This window comes from Erpetoichthys calabaricus, chromosome 1 (assembly GCF_900747795.2).
Source record: "Erpetoichthys calabaricus chromosome 1, fErpCal1.3, whole genome shotgun sequence".
Classification (NCBI taxonomy): domain Eukaryota; kingdom Metazoa; phylum Chordata; class Cladistia; order Polypteriformes; family Polypteridae; genus Erpetoichthys; species Erpetoichthys calabaricus.
The window spans coordinates 30,404,911-30,421,198 of record NC_041394.2 but is presented as its reverse complement, the minus strand read 5'-3'; positions in this window follow the sequence as shown (position 1 = coordinate 30,421,198).

The following is a 16,288-nucleotide window of genomic DNA, read 5'->3' as shown; positions in this document are numbered from 1 at the left end:
GATGGAGCCAAAAGATCAAAGTTGAAACAAGCAAAAATTTGGAAACCATAAAAAAAAAAGTTCATCAAGGAGACAAAGACAAGATGGAAGACACAAATTCAAAAGAATGATCGCAAAAAGAAATGGGAAAACTGGGACAGATTAGCATTTGGGAAAATACTGCAAGTGCTCAGTAAGTGTGACGATGCCAGCTTCTAGCCATCACAATGAATAGGCGCTCGATAATGATAATGCTGAGGATTTGAGTATTGCGCTATACCGTCACCAAGGAAAAGAGCCATGGCCAATTGAGGCTTACACAAATTGTGGGAGTAAAGAAAGGTAGCATGAACTTCTGTTAAATTAAAAAATATGCATTTTAAATCAAAACGAAGGATCGTAACACTAATCCACATGCCCAGAAGAGGTACACCTTAAGGCAGCCTGAGTTCATACTTTAAAGACAAGTTACGGCCTACGGCGAAAAACTATACACTCAATCCTCAAGATCTGCGGCCGTAGCATTGCTAGTAAACGGTGCGGAAGTCAATGCGTTGAATCTTCTGGGAAAAAACAAAAAAATAATAATAGGAGGTTAGGTTTCTTTGACCATCAAAAACCTGACATTTCTCACTAGAGATTAGTCAAAATACAATTATGCATAGAATTATCTATAACAAAGAAACATTATTTCTGATTATATGTGCTTTTTGTAACACAGTAACCATGAAATAACCCATAAAATGCAGTACACAAAATAAAACTGGTAACATACAAAACATTTTTTCTCACTAGTCATTCTCGAGAAGTCGGTGACCTTTTGTGCTAACGTCTCAATAATAAAAAAAAAAACACTGAGGCTGGCGAGGTCTTGATGTCACCTCCATCGCATTCTGACCTCAACGGCTGGCGGATGGCGTTAGGGGTTGTGAAGGACGCACCGCCTTGAAATAATCCACCAGCGATATCTCCTTTGTGCACTGCTTGAGATCCTGAAAGAGCATAGCAGAGGCGAGTTAACACGTAGCCTTGAGGCTGTGATCGATGATGGGTTTGGCATTGGCAGCCTTGATTTCTTAAGCCAACAGCGGCTGCAGACATCCCAGCCAGACGTTTATCTAACACCTTCATTTTCTCACTAAGCTGCATCACTGACTTTGCGCACTTGGGCTTAGAGCAGCGTTTCTCAACCTTTAAGTATTTGCGACCCGAGTTTTCATAACAGTTTTAATTGCACCCCCCCCTAACGTTTTTTTTGAAAGGAGCCCACTAATAGCAATTTGTTCTTTTTTAATTAATGATATATCATAGATGCATATTTTATTATACCTACTTAACTTTTATCGACGTTTATCTAACTCTATATTTATTTTTCTAGTATCAGAATGTAGTTTAAGTTAATTTGTTTTGGTTTCAATAGATTGTATTTTTCATATTTTTGATTCTTATTTTCTTTTTTTCACATCTTCGCGCCCCCCTCTTTGTTACTTCGCGCCCCCCTAGGGGGGCCCGCCCCACAGATTGAGAACCACTGGCTTAGAGGGACTTGCCCTTTGATTTCAGGGCACAACTGTAACACAAAACCTTAATTTTTTTAAGCAAATCAATGAAGAATGCACCAAGAGTTATTTCCTCTAGGGTGCTGTCTGTTCCCCAAACTTCGCACCTCTCATTTTTTTTTCTGTAACTCACATAACTGTGAAGCCCACGATTGTGATGAGATGCCAATGCTTATGTAAAAATTAGCTTCTTTATAAAATAACACAAATGCTTGAAGTCTCATATGGTAAAAGCATGAATGTTGGGGATTGACTGTATATGCAAAGTCCCAAAATATAATCCATCCATCCATCCATCCATTTTCCAACCCGCTGAATCCGAACACAGGGTCACGGGGGTCTGCTGGAGCCAATCCCAGCCAACACAGGGCACAAGGCAGGAAACAATCCTGGGCAGGGTGCCAACCCACCGCAGGACACACACAAACACACCCACACACCAAGCACACACTAGGGCCAATGTAGAATCGCCAATCCACCTAACCTGCATGTCTTTGGACTGTGGGAGGAAACCGGAGCGCCCGGAGGAAACCCACGCCAAAATATAATCAAGAGAGTAAATTACCATAAACCACTGACTTGTAGAGGAACAGGTGATAGAAAATCTTTATAAAAGGAAAGTTGTTTGCAAAAATCAGAAAAAAAACACAAAATGTTAAAAAGAGTAAAAGAAGAAGCAAAAGGAGTTGCCACATGGCAATCTGAAATTAAACAAGTCCCAAAACAAAATACTAAATACAAAAGCAAAACAAGTCGGCAAAACTAACAAATCCAAAGAAACAAACAAAACTTACTAAAGCACCAACACTCCACCAAAGCACATTCAGTGAGCCGTCAAAGACTCAACTTCCTAGGCTTCCTTTTATGGGGCTGGGGGCGGTCACTGGCAGTGATGGATTGGTGGCCCCGCCTCTTGTGGGCCCACCCATAAAGTACAAGGAACATAGGGAATGAAGATTACACACATGGAAACTAAATAATTAATAAATAATATACAACTGACATCAAATACTAATTAGACAAAAAATAGCAATTTTTATATAAATTATAGTAATAAATAATAAAAAATAAACAAAAAAGGCACATTTAAATATAAGCCAGGAAAAGAACCCTGGATAACTATGGAAAGGAACCCAACATCAGTCATATGAATGACTATCATCCACTCACTCTGACACCGATAATAATGAAGTGCTTTGAAAGTCTGGTTCTCTCTTACATTAAAACCAACATCCCTGCCTCCTTGGACTTGTATCAATTTGTCTACAAAGAAAACAAATCTACAGAGGATGCCATCTCCTTAGCTCTGCACACAGCCCTGACTCATCTAGTGGGAGAGGCCACAAACGGTGAGGATGCTATTTGTGGACTATAGCTATGCTTTCACTATTGTTGTCCCTCCCAGCTCATCCATAAACTGCACCAGTTGGGCTCAGCATACCACAGCTTCCTGACAGAGCACCGTCAGAAGGTTTGGCTGGGCCCACATTTCTCTTCCACCATAACCCTGAACACAGACACACTGCAAGGCTGTGTACTGAGCCTCATCCTCTACACCCTATTCACTTACGGTTGTGTACCTGCATATACCAGCAATACCAACATAAAATTTGCAGGTGACACAACAGTGATTGGTCTAATAATGACGAATCAGCCTACAGAGTAGAGGTGAAAAGTCTAGTGAGATGGTGCTCAGTGAACAACCTATGCCTCAACACAGGGAGGACCAAGGAGCTCATCATCGATTTCAGAAGATCACATGATGAGGATTATGCTCCAGTTTTCATCAATGGGGACAGGGTGGAGTGTGCATCAGCCTTTAGGTTCATCACCAGGGACCTGTTATGGACAACTAACGCTACAGCATTGCTGAAGAAGGCACAGTTTTTCTGAAAAAATGTTGAAAAAAGCTGGCCTCCCTTGACAGGAGCTGTTGACCTACTACCGCTGCACCACAGAGAGTATGTTAACCCGTTGTATGTGTGTGTGGTATCTCAACTGCAAAGCTGCCAATTGGAAAAACTCTTCAAAGGGTTGTGTTGTGAACTTAGTGGATTGTCAGGGTGCAGCTTCCAGCCCTGCAGGACATCTATTGCACATGCTACATTAGGAATCCCACCAAGGATTTGTTTTCGTATCCAGAAGGTTGCCGGTTTGAATCACTGCCAAAAGAGATCCTACTCTGCTGGGTCCTTGAGCAAGACCCTTAATCCTACAATTGCTCCAGGGGCGCTGTACAATGGCTGACCCTATGCTCTGACCCTAAGGGATATGTGAAAACTAACAAATTCCTAATACAAGAAATTGTATAAGAGAAAACAAAGAACAACAAAAAAAAGCATCTGAATGGATTCCGCTCACCAGTGCCACAGTCTATTTGAATTTCTCCCATCCAGCAAACGCTTCAGAGCCTTTCATGCACAGACCTCGAGGCACAGAGTCAGTTTCATTCCAAGAGCTATACACACACTCAATCAGTCCATTAAGTGCTTCTGGTGGAACACTTTGCACTATATGTACATGTACATTGTACTTATGTTTTCATATTGTATAACTGTATTGTTTTATTGTGCTAATTTTGTCATTTTGTGAGAAGATTAATGCCTTTTGTGGAGGAGTTGCACATAGAATGTCACTGTTCTGTGTACAACGACAATAAAGGAAATCAGTTCAATTCAATTCAATTCAATAAAACGTAACAAACAGAAGCCACATCATCATCATCATTCCAATTTTTTTCTAGAAATTAATTAATCAAATCATTCAAATGGTTGTGGAAAAGCAGATAATTGCCAAGGCAAGCTGTGAGAAAGACGTCAGCCACAGTCTCTCTGATCAGATGATCAGGATTAATTCCACTTTCTTGAACTGCCATAATGAGCAGAGACTCAGCAGCACAGTCAGCGGGAAGTTAATCAGCACCTTCCTGTTTGTCCTCTCTACCGTCCACTACACCCTAATGAAGGCGAGCAGATTGCCTGTAGCTTACCAGCTCTAACTCCACGTCTTAACAGTTACGTGTACATGCCTGTACCTCGCTTAACCTTCAGAGAAAACTAAGACAAAACAAGCAAACAATCAAGAAACGATAACATAAGGCTTTCTATGTCAAGGTAGAAGCAATAAAAAAACTTGAAAGTCGGATACTTATCAAATTATTTCTTTGTGTCCTATTTTTAAAAGTAAATTGAAGGTTTGCTATTGGATTTAAATTTGCCTGTGAAAGCCGCGGTGTGTAATTAAAGGCAAGCAGACCACACAGTGCTAATTACGACACTGCCTGGTAATTGTTAGCTCTACCGGGTCTGCGCTGTATAATTTGGGATTATGCAGCCCTACTTACTGAGCTGGGGCCTTGATCTGGAATATGTCGTTTATTACAGAGCAAGCGGTGGATAATTACTCAGGGAGGAGGCCGTTCTTCTTTTTCTTTTACTGTGACTGTGTGTATTGTTTGAAGCCTGAGTATAAGACTGGGCGACAATGTAAAAGTGGACAGCAACATAACAAGCCACTTGATGAAGAGCTTCAGGGTTACGGTCCGCTGGTGAATGCACTCCAGTTTCACGACAGTCTGTGGTATGGATGGGTCTGCAAAAAGACGCTCGGTCATGATATAGAGGCCATAGTTAATAAAATTACTGGGAGAGGGTTTGTGAATTTGTAAACTGTAATTAGTGGTATGGTAGCCTAAATTGTAATTGATAGATAGATAGATAGATAGATAGATAGATAGATAGATAGATAGATAGATAGATAGATAGATAGATAGATAGATAGATAGATAGATAGATAGATAGATAGATAGATAGATAGATACTTTATTAATCCCAAGGGGAAATTCACATACTGCAGCAGCAGCATACTGATAGAAAAAAAACAATATTAAATTAAAGAGTAATAAAAATGCAGGTAAAAACAGACAATAACTTTGAATAATGTTAACGTTTACCCCCCCGGGTGGAATTGAAGAGTCGTATAGTTTGGGGGAGGAACGATCTCCTCAGTCTGTCAGTGGAGCAGGACAGTGACATCAGTCTGTCGCTGAAACTGCTCCTCTGTCTGGAGATGATACTGTTTAATGGATGCAGTGGATTCTCCATAATTGATAGGAGCCTGCTGAGCACCCATCACTCTGCCACAGATGTTAAACTGTCCAGCTCCATACCTACGATAGAGCCTGCCTTCCTCACCAGTATGTCCAGACGTGAGGTGTCCTTCTTCTTAATGCTGTCTCCCCAGCACACCACCGCATAGAAGAGGGCACTCGCCACAACCGTTTGACAGAACATCTGCAGCATCTTATTGCAGATGTTGAAGTCTTCTAAGGAAGTATAACCGGCTCTGTTCTCTCTTGCACAGAGAATCAGTATTAGCAGTCCAGTCCAATTTATCATCCAGCTGCACTCCCAGGTATTTATAGGTCTGCACCCTCTGCACACAGTCACCTCTGATGATCACGGGGTCCAGGAGGGGCCTGGGCCTCCTAAAATCCACCAACAGCTCCTTGGTTTTGCTGGTGTTCAGGTGTAGGTGGTTTGAGTCGCACCATTTAACAAAGTCCTTGATGAGGTTCCTACACTCCTCCTCCTGCCCACTCCTGATGCAGCCCACGATAGCAGTGTCATCAGCGAACTTTTGCACGTGGCAGGACTCCGAGTTGTATTGGATGTCCGATGTATATAGGCTGAACAGGACCAGAGAAAATACAGTCCCCTGCGGCGCTCCTGTGTTGCTGACCACGATGTCAGACCTGCAGTTCCCGAGACGCACATACTGAGGTCTGTTTGTAAGATAGTCCACGATCCATGCCACCAGGTATGAATCTACTCCCATCTCTGTCAGCTTGTCCCTAAGGAGCAGAGGTTGGATTGTGTTGAAGGCGCTAGAGAAGTCTAGAAACATAATTCTTACAGCACCACTGCCTCTGTCCAAGTGGGAGAGGGATCGGTGTAGCATGTAGATGATGGCATCCTCCGCTTCCACCTTCTCCTGGTATGCGAACTGCAGAGGGTCGAGGGCGTGACGGACCTGTGGCCTCAGGTGGTGAAGCAGCAGCCGCTCCATGGTCTTCATCACATGTGACGTCAGAGCGACAGGCTGGAAGTCGTTCAGCTCACTAGAATATGATACCTTTGGGACTGGGGTAATACAAGATGTTTTCCAAAGCCTCGGGACTCTCCCCTGTTCCAGGCTCAGGTTGACGATGCGCTGTAGAGGACCCCCCAGCTCCCAACGCACAGACCTTCTGGACACTCCATCTGGACCCGCTGCTTTGCTGGCACGAAGTCTCCTCAGCTCTCTGCTCACTTGCGCTGTTGTAATTGTGGGTAGGGATGTCTCTCCTATGCTGGTATCAGCAGAAGGATGGGTGGAGGGTGTAGTACTCCGAGGTGAGAGTGAGAGTGGGTTAGGGTGGTCAAACCTGTTAAAGAAGTTGTTCATTTGGTTTGCTCTCTTCATGTCTCTCTCGATGGTGGCACCCCACTTCGAGCTGCAGCCAGTAATGATCTTCATCTCATCCCACACTTCCTTCATGCTGTTATTCTGCAACTTCTGCTCCAGCTTTCTCCTGTACTGCTCCTTCGCCGCCCTGAGCTGGACTCTGAGTTCCTTCTGCACACGCTTCAGCTCATGCTGATCACCGCCTTTAAAAGCCATTTTCTTCTGGTTCAAAAGGCCCTTGATGTCACTTGTAATCCATGGCTTGTTGTTAGCATAGCAGCGTACTGTTCTTACTGGAACTACAATGTCCATACAGAAGTTGATGTACTCAGTAGTGCAGTCAACAACCTCCTCAATGTTCTCACTATGTGATCCCTGCAGGATATCCCAGTCTGTAGTTCCAAAGCAGTCTCTCAGAGCCTGCTCTGCCTCCGAGGACCACTTCCTGAATGAGCGTGTGGTTGTAGGTAGGACTCTCACTTTTGGTTTATAGTGAGGCTGAAGCAGAACCAGGTTACGATCTGCTTTCCCAAGCGCAGGCAGCGGGGTGGTGCTGTATGCGTCTTTAACGTTTGCATACAGTAGGTCAATAGTCTTCTTTCCCCGGGTGTTACAGTCCACATACTGGGAGAAGACAGGTAATGTTTTGTCCAGCGTCACATGGTTAAAGTCTCCAGTGATTAGCACAAGTGCCTCGGGGTGCTGCGTTTGTAACTTAGCAACAGTAGAATAATACGCCACCTGACTATTAGGATGGTGATGGGGCTTCTCGTGAACCCAAACCAAGATACAAGTAAAGAGACTCTGCTTCAGGTACAGCAAACTGACCCTTTTTTATTCCTTTAGGTGAGACTTTTGCTGGGTTGGTTCAGGGTTGACTCAAGCAGTGATGTGTTATTGCTCCCACCCTGCTGTCTGTCTTTATTGCTGCTATTCTCTATGTCATTGGTGGAAATCTGCCACAAGGAGTACTTACTTACTCAGTACTTAGTCCTCACTGTGCCTTTGGGCACATTAGGCAGCAAGTGGGTGCCATCATTTCTGATCAGCAGCTACTCTACTCCTTCAGCATCTTGCCAGGCGATGTTGATTTGTTTCAGGCCATCGTAGATTATTCTGCACCATGTTAGCTTCGGCCTTTCTTGTTTCCACATCCATTCCAGTAGAATCCATTTCATTTCTGTTTTTGAATGGCAGAATTTGGGAAGATGCAGAATGTGACCAGCCAGCCTCATTCGCTGTTGTGCAACAATTTCAGAAAGTGGATGTGCCTTGGCACTTCTCCAGACCTCTTTGTTGCTAATGCAGTCACGCCAGCTTAACCCTTTGAACCCTGATCTCCCCATCCTTTCCCACCCATAACCCCTGGGCTCCCCAACAATTTTCAATGATTTTTGAAACGTCATAATTTGAACTTGAATAGTAAAACTTTACTACAAAGTGACGTTTTACACTGTTATACCTACATATTTTGAGTCTCGGTACGCTATATGTAAGATAAAGGTGCACAGTTTTTATCACAAGTACCATCAATGCAGCTACATTTTGATGATCTATTGCCAGAACTGAACCTTTGAATGATATGCCTCAAAACAATTTTTGTTGCCAGAACCACAAAATATATCAATAATGGAAACCTGGCTAAATAACAAAGATGAGTGTAACATAGAGGGATATAACAGTTTTTAGGAAGGATAGACAGAACAGAAAAGGAGGTGGGGTTGCTGTTTTTGCCAAACAGGATTTAAATGTAAGTCCTCTTCAGTTGGATGATGAGCCCCATCTTAGTGAGGACATGTGGCTTCACCTGGAAAATATTAGGGAAAGAGGTCTTATTTTAGGAGTGTGTTACAGACCACCCAAGTTAGACAGTAATTTCAACACACATCTTTTTAGTAATATCAAAAAGGCAAGTTAACAGGGAGATATTATAGTCATGAGTAACTTTAATTATCCAAATATTAACTGGGATAACCTTACAGATGGCGGAGTACAAGAGCAGGAGTTTTTAGAAGTAATCAGTGACTGTTTAGTAACACAGCATGTTAAAGCACCAACACGGGGTGAAGCCTGTCTGGATCTAGTATTTTGTAATAATTGGGATAGAATTGAGGGTGTAGAAGTGATTGAACCACTAGGGTCAAGTGACCATAATGTAATACAATTCTCAGTATTTTGTAAGAGTGCAGATGTAAAGACTAAAATTATTAAGTTGAACTTTGGTAGGGCTAATTTTGAGCAGATGTGACAAAGTCTATAGGAGGATACATTGGGATAAGCTTTTAAGTGTGGAGACAGACGAGGAGCAGTGGAACAGGTTTAAAAATGTTTTACATGTAATGCAGGACAGATACATCCCTAAAATTGGAATTAATAGGAAACTAAAAAAAACTCCACGGTGGATTAATAAAGATTTAAAAAAGAAGTTGCAAAGGAAAAATCTGCTTTATTAGGCATATAAGACTAATGACTGTAAAGTAAATCGTAGAGCATATGAGAACATGAGGGCAACCATTAAGAAGGATATCAGGGAGGCTAAAAGACAGTTGGAGAGGAATATAGCAGATAAGGTGAAAGATGACCCTAAGAGATTATTTCAGTATTTTAGTAGTAAAAGAACAGTCAAGGAGGAGGTGAAGTGCATAAGGAATAGTAAAGGGGAATTAGAAGATACAGACAGTGAAATAGCGGATGCCCTAAACTTACATTTTTCTCAGGTTTACAAGTGAGCAAGTGGATAACCTCCCAGAGGTAACAGGGACTACTAAGGAGGTACTGAGGGATTTGGAAATTGTAGAGGGAGAAGTGCTGCTCTGATTAAATAAGATGAAATCAAACAAATCACCAGGACCAGATAATAATTACCCTCGAGTTCTTAAGGAGGCTAGTGAGTACATATATAAACCTTAGACACATATTTTTAGGAAGTCACTGTGCACTGGAAAGATTCCGAAGGACTGGAAAATGGCAAATATCATCCTATTATATAAAAAGGGTGAAAGGGCAGATCCAAGCAACTATAGGCCAGTAAGCTTAACATGCATCACAGGAAAATTAATGGAAGGAATTATTAAGGATAAGATTGAGCAACACCTGGCAAGGACAGGAGTTATTCTGAACAGTCAGCATGGGTTCAGAAGAGGGAGGTCGTGTTTTACTAACATGCTGGAATTCTATGAGGAGGCAACAAAAGGATACGATCAAAGTGGAGCTTATGATATTATTTAACTGGACTTTCAGAAAGCATTTGATAAGGTGCCACATGAGAGGGTGGGCATCAAACTAAAAGAAGCGGGAGTTCAGGGTGATGTTTTTAGATGGGTGCAGAATTGGCTCAGACACAGGAAGCAGAGGGTGATGATGCGAGGAACCTCATCAGAACTGGCCGATGTTAAGAGTGGTGACCAGCAGGGGTCAGTGCTGGGGCCGCTGCTATTTTTAATATATATAAATGATTTAGATAGCAATATAAGTAACAAGCTGGTTAAGTTTTCAGATGATACCAAGATAGGTGGATTAGCAGATAATTTGGAATCCGTTATATCATTACAGAAGGACTGGGATAGCATACAGGCTTGGGCAGATTTCTGGCAGATGAAATTTAATGTCAGCAAATGTAAAGTATTACACATAGGAAGTAAAAATGTTAGGTTTGAATACACAATGGGCGGTGGGAAAATTGAGAGTCCACCTTATGAGAAGGATTTAGGAGTCATAGTGGACTCTAAACTATCGACTTCCCGACAGTGTTCAGAAGCCATTAAGAAGGCTAACAGAATGTCAGGTTATATAGCGCCTTGATGTGTGGAGCACAAGTCCAAGGAGGTTCTGCTCAACATTTATAACACACCAGTGAGGCCTCATCTTGAGTTCTGTGTGCAGTTTTGGTCTCCAGGCTACAAAAAGGACATAGCAGCAGTAGAAAAGGTCCAGAGAAGAGCAACTAGGCTGATTCCAGGGCTACAGGGGTTGAATTATGAGGAATGATTAAAAGAGCTGAGCGTTTACAGTTTAAGCAAAAGAAGATTAAGAAGTGACATGATTGAAGTGTTTAAAATTATGAAGGGAATTAGTGCAGTGGATCGAGACTGTTATATTAAAACAAGTTCATGAAGAACACGGGGACACAGTTGGAAACTTGTTAAGGGTAAATTTCGTACAAACATTAGGAAGTTTTTCTTTACACAAAGAACGATAGAAACTTGGAATAAGCTACCAAGTAGTGTGGTAGACAATAAGACTTTAGGGACTTTCAAAACTCGACTTGATGTTTTTTTGGAAGAAATAAGTGGATAGGACTGGCGAGTTTTGTTGGGCTGAATGGCCTGTTCTCGTCTAGAGTGTTCTAATGTTCTAACCACTATCAGGAGCATTGTGCCTAGCAGGTAAGTCATTATCTACAGTGGTGTGAAAAACTATTTGCCCCCTTCCTGATTTCTTATTCTTTTGCATGTTTATCACACAAAATATTTCTGATCATCAAACACATTTAACCATTAGTCAAATATAACACAAGTAAACACAAACTGCAGTTTGTAAATGGTGGTTTTTATTATTTAGGGAGAAAAAAAAAATCCAAACCTACATGGCCCTGTGTGAAAAAGTAATTGCCCCCTGAACCTAATAACTGGTTGGGCCACCCTTAGCAGCAATAACTGCAATCAAGCGTTTGCGATAACTTGCAATGAGTCTTTTACAGCGCTCTGGAGGAATTTTGGCCCACTCATCTTTGCAAAATTGTTGTAATTCAGCTTTATTTGAGGGTTTTCTAGCATGAACCGCCTTTTTAAGGTCATGCCATAGCATCTCAATTGGATTCAGGTCAGGACTTTGACTAGGCCACTCCAAAGTCTTCATTTTGTTTTTCTTCAGCCATTCAGAGGTGGATTTGCTGGTGTGTTTTGGGTCATTGTCCTGTTGCAGCACCCAAGATCGCTTCAGCTTGAGTTGACGAACAGATGGCCGGACATTCTCCTTCAGGATTTTTTGGTAGACAGTAGAATTCATGGTTCCATCTATCACAGCAAGCCTTCCAGGTCCTGAAGCAGCAAAACAACCCCAGACCATCACACTACCACCACCATATTTTACTGTTGGTATGATGTTCTTTTTCTGAAATGCTGTGTTCCTTTTACGCCAGATGTAACGGGACATTTGCCTTCCAAAAAGTTCAACTTTTGACTCATCAGTCCACAAGGTATTTTCCCAAAAGTCTTGGCAATCATTGAGATGTTTCTTAGCAAAATTGAGACGAGCCCTAATGTTCTTTTTGCTTAACAGTGGTTTGCGTCTTGGAAATCTGCCATGCAGGCCGTTTTTGCCCAGTCTCTTTCTTATGGTGGAGTCGTGAACACTGACCTTAATTGAGGCAAGTGAGGCCTGCAGTTCTTTAGACGTTGTCCTGGGGTCTTTTGTGACTTCTCGGATGAGTCGTCTCTGCGCTCTTGGGGTAATTTGGTCGGCCGGCCACTCCTGGGAAGGTTCACCACTGTTCCATGTTTTTGCCATTTGTGGATAATGGCTCTCACTGTGGTTCGCTGGAGTCCCAAAGCTTTAGAAATGGCTTTATAACCTTTACCAGACTGATAGATCTCAATTACTTCTGTTCTCATTTGTTCCTGAATTTCTTTGGATCTTGGCATGATGTCTAGCTTTTGAGGTGCTTTTGGTCTACTTCTCTGTGTCAGGCAGCTCCTATTTAAGTGATTTCTTGATTGAAACAGGTGTGGCAGTAATCAGGCCTGGGGGTGGCTACGGAAATTGAACTCAGGTGTGTTACACCACAGTTAGGTTATTTTTTAACAAGGGGGCAATTACTTTTTCACACAGGGCCATGTAGGTTTGGATTTTTTTTCTCCCTAAATAATAAACACCATCATTTAAAAACTGCATTTTGTGTTTACTTGTGTTATATTTGACTAATGGTTAAATGTGTTTGATGATCAGAAACATTTTGTGTGACAAACATGCAAAAGAATAAGAAATCAGGAAGGGGGCAAATAGTTTTTCACACCACTGTAAATCCTCATCATCACCGATTTCACTTTAAAAATCATTGGCAGTGTAGTCAATAGTTAAAATATCCTCTGAGACTGATTCTAACAGCAACTGTTTGGCTTTTTCAGCTGTAAATTGCTACCTTTTGGGCCATGTTTTGTCTCCGGTACCTGTTTTACTAAAACTCAGTTCACCGCTTCTTGCCACCCGCTGCAGTACTACCAACTGCGTTTTTTGCTATGCTTGACTGATTTTTACGTTTTGGAATGATAAAGCAATCAAAACCACACTGAATTTACCGATAAGACTTTTTCACTTTCGCGTTATAAATCCACATGCAGAAACGAAAGCAATTCTATTTTTGGATCGGCAAAACCAAGAGGCGTCAGTGGTGTGCATGACCTAGACAATAATATAGCACTGGCTGGTACAGCGGCCCACCAGGTAATGACGGTAGATGGGCCGGCCTTTCGGGTATACTGTATACGCCATTCCGTTCAAAAGGTTACCTTCAAGATCACATTCAGCTGCTTCTCAGTTCTGACTGTACTCTTCGATATCTTACTGGCATTGATGGGTGTTGGTAGAACAATGCTGTTGTAGAATAGGAGTTTCACAAGGAGTGAATAACTTATAACCAATCAATGGACAAATCTTTAAACAAAAACATGGCTAGTTCAGTGGGCCACTATAAGTTCATCTGTGAAGGCACGCAAGCATCTTGGTTTGGCACTCAATATTCCCTCTCATTTTCCTTTTAGTTCAATTAGGTTGCTGGTCACAATTCAACACATGAGTTTCATCTCTCCAGTTCTGATGTCACTACACTGGTTACCCGTGTCATTTAGAATTGACTTTAAATACTGCTTATGGTTTACAAAGCCTTAAATAATCTCACTCCATTTTATATCTCAGAATATCTTACACCTTACACTCCAAATCGTAACCTTAGATCTTCAAATGAGTGTCAGCTTAGAATTCCGAGAGCTAAACTTAAAATAAGTGCTGAGGCGGCCTTCTGCTGTTATGCACCTAAAATCTGGAATAGCTGACCGATAGAAATTCACCAGACTAATACAGTGGAACACTTTAAAACACTGCTGAAAACTTGTTATTGTAACATGGCTTTCTCATAGCTTCATTTTAGTATAACCCTGATATTCTGTATATGCATTTAATTATCATTATTAATCATGGGAGCTCCACAATTCATACTAACCCCAACTTTCTCTTCTTTTCTTTTTCCGGTTTTCTGTGGTGATAATCTGCACTACCACCGCCCAATCAAAGCACCGTGATGTCCCTACACTGATGGATTGAAGGCCAGAGGTCCACATCATCATCAAGTTCTTCCATGTAAATCCTGAATACTACAAGGACTGATGGAGGTCATTTATGTCAGGTAGAATGCCTAGAAGGGGCTGGGTGGTCTCGTAGCTTTGGAACCCCTGCAGATTTTAATTTTTTTTTCTCCATCCGTCCGGAGTTTTTTTTTTTTTGTTTTGTTTTTTCTGTCCTCCCAGGCCATCAGACCTTACGTTATTCTATGTTTATTGGTGTTCCCTAACTCTATTTTCTTATTTATTTTCTTTTTTCTCTTTTTTTATCCTGTAAAGCATTTTGAGCTACATCATTTGTATGAAAATGTGCTATAAAAATAAATATTGTTGTTGTTGATTTATGAGCAGCAAAACATTAATTTGAATGTGAAGATTCACAAACCGTATTACAATCATTAACAAAATCAGAGGGACGGGGAATGAGGTGGGTCCTTCATGGAGTTTCGAGCGTCGTGCTGAATTACTACTACATTGTGTGACAGTCCAGGTTGGCAGCAGCTTCCAAGACCCACTTGAATATTCAGACTATTGATAATCATAAACCGATATGAGCCATTGCAACGAGGACATTTATATAAGAGAGATGGTACAAAATGCTTTAATTTCAATAAATCAGGCCAAGGTTCAAAGACCAAAGTGAAAATGTTGCAATTCCATTAAATCATTAAATGATGATAAAATCCAGTGCTCATTTGTAGGCTAAAAAACAATCAATAATTAAAATCCACTCAATTTCAAGTGACCACCTATGATGATTATGATGACTGAGTTGGTAAGTAAGTATGTCCGGTACCTCTGTGTATGCTACAAATGCTACATACATTCCACATACATTACTTACGACTCTTTGGGGTGCATTAATTGCATTAAGCCTCGATGTATGTGTTCATGTAGACATTTATATTTGCATTAATTTGCTTAGAAGCTGGGATGCTATAAATATAAAGTTATATACCAAAAAGGTCAACATAACTGACATAACATAATGTCTGGGAACAAATGTTACAGGACAAGGGGACCAAAAAAACTGATCATCACAAGCAGAAGAGCTCAGAACAAAACAAAAAGCTCCGAGATAATAAAACCTAACAAATGAAATGCACCAAGGAAAGTCAGTCAGTCATTGTCCAACCTGCAATATCCTAACACAGGGTCATGGGGGTCTGCTGGAGCCAATCCCAGCCAACGAAGGGCTCAAGGCAGGAACAAATCTCAGGCAGGGCACCAGCCCACCACAGGACACACACACCAAGCAAACACACGCCAAGCACACATCAGGGACAATTTAGGATCACCAATGCACCTAACCTTCATGTCTTTGGACTGTGGGAGGAAACCAGAGCACCCGGAGGAAACCAACACAGACACGGGGAAAACATGCAAACTCCACACAGGGAGGACCCGGGAAGCGAACCCAGGACTCCTTACTGCGAGGCAGCAGCGCCACCATGCCACCCTCACCAAGGAAAGGAGTCTCTAAAAACTCAAATGAAATTCTACTTCCAGCAAAGTTTCTTAGGAAGTATTTGGTTAATCCCAAAACTAAAAAGCCTGTTGTGGTTTTAGATAAATGTACCGCCAGTGCCTAAAAATTAGGAGGACCACAGGGCAGAAAGAAGAGGGAAATCCACATCATCTGTTCTGGGTACATTTTTGGAATTAGCTGCTGCTTCTGTAACATGTAACTCTAGAACCAGCATGCATTGTGCAAGCTACGGGCTTGACTAGATTTCAACAGTACAAGTGTTCAATTACCTCAAAACCTCTTCCTATTGCTCGTTTCTAGGTGGACATCTGTTCCTGCTTCTCTCCCAACTCCAAGCTCACTAACTTCTTTTAAAAGCCAGACCTGGGAGTACTTCCAGCATTCCAAATGCACTTTCTGGTCAGAATGGATCCTCATGGAAGCTATAAGTCAGTTCCTAATAGCTTCCTTCCAGGCTCAACAGGATCACCTGCTCAAACTAC